Here is a 1593-nt window from a genome sequence, read left to right as displayed (position 1 = left end):
GTCTGCTGGGGTAATAATATAGTGTAAAGCGCACAGAGCCTGCTGTTGAGCGGGGATATGCACTATACAAATGCTATCTATTATTATTATTAAAGCAGGGGCAGCAACTCGAATTTACTTCTCTCGAGCATCAAATTTGTGATACTTACGTCCCTTCGATTTCGATGAAATCTATAATATAATGATTACTTCTCTTTGGCCAGCAAATCTGAAGTAAGGAACAACATGACGGCTTGTTCTTAAATCTCCGAGTAGAATTTGAAGTCCCCGTCGATGGCTAGGCAAACAGCTATTATTTTGTTAGATGTTTGCAGACAAAACAGTTAAGCCATTTAAATAACTTCCCCAAACAGGAAAAATGCAAACGTTTTTGGGGTCTAATTTGGGTAAATATTATATGGTAAATTCGTTGCTGCTCGCGACGATTTTAATGTCTATTTGAAGGAAACAATTGTACCTGCTTCCGAGGCATATATATAATGTAATATTTACACATGTATACACCCACGTATACACACTCATGTACGTGGGTGGTTGGCTTGTGCTCTGGTGTGGTTTGCTCCTTCTTTCCAATCAAACATCTATCATCCTTATCTCTCCTTCTTTTTTGTGTTTGTTACTCCTTTGTAACATCTCTAATCTATCTTGGGTACTTATATGACCTTATTGTGTTACAAGTGCCGTAAAACTCTTACCAAAAAAACCCATTCATGTATAGATGTATATATTTTTAAAATCTGAATGTAGGTGATTTTACGCCCCCAGCAACACAATTTAGATCAATTCCGACCCTGGCCGCCAGGGCCAACCCGGGCTCAACTGAGAGAGACACAAGGTCCAAGCAGAAAGACCGAGATGCTCAATAAAAGTTCTCCCCACTCGGGAATCGAACTAGCCCTACCCGTACGCACGGGGGTCATTTTGTACCCCCGGGGTTGTATTCTTCACATTTTAGAAGACTTCTATTCTCGTACGAAGATCTCTTTAAAGCTTTCAGTATTTCTCAAAAAAATCATTTTGACAGACTGCTATGCAAAGCGTGCGGATGGGGTTAACGAGTAAATTTCCTCTTTGGAAAGTGGTGGCACAAAGTTCCCCACGTCGTAAGGATACGATAGTAAAACACGACGTACAGACAGATAAAAATTCTCCCCACTCAGGTATCGAACTAGGGTCTCTTACGTGTGAGGGCGAAACTCCTAGCCACTACACCACAGAGGTCGATATTGGTCTATCAAACTACGTGATGCGTGATGACAAAATGAGTTACTTCTCGGATTTGAGCCCTATGAAAATAGATACATTAGCATGCTTATAGGTTCAGTTTTTACAATTTATAAGTATAAAATAATAAAAGGCATTTGTACTCAATGAATATCACATCAAGAGAAAACCTAGAAATGTGTCCGTAGTGTCGATTTTTGGCCAATATCAGCTTTTGAGGATTGTGAGAAGTAACTCATTTTGTCAGCACGCCTCACATATATATATCATAATAATATACACACATATTATGTGTGCATGTGTGTGTGTGTATTTGTTTGTGTGTTTGTGTGTGTGAGTGTGTCATTTATGTTTGTTTTTGTTTTTATT

The sequence above is a fragment of the Aplysia californica genome, unplaced genomic scaffold (genome assembly GCF_000002075.1).
Source record: "Aplysia californica isolate F4 #8 unplaced genomic scaffold, AplCal3.0 scaffold00982, whole genome shotgun sequence".
In the NCBI taxonomy this organism is placed as follows: domain Eukaryota; kingdom Metazoa; phylum Mollusca; class Gastropoda; order Aplysiida; family Aplysiidae; genus Aplysia; species Aplysia californica.
This window is presented reverse-complemented; position numbering follows the sequence as displayed.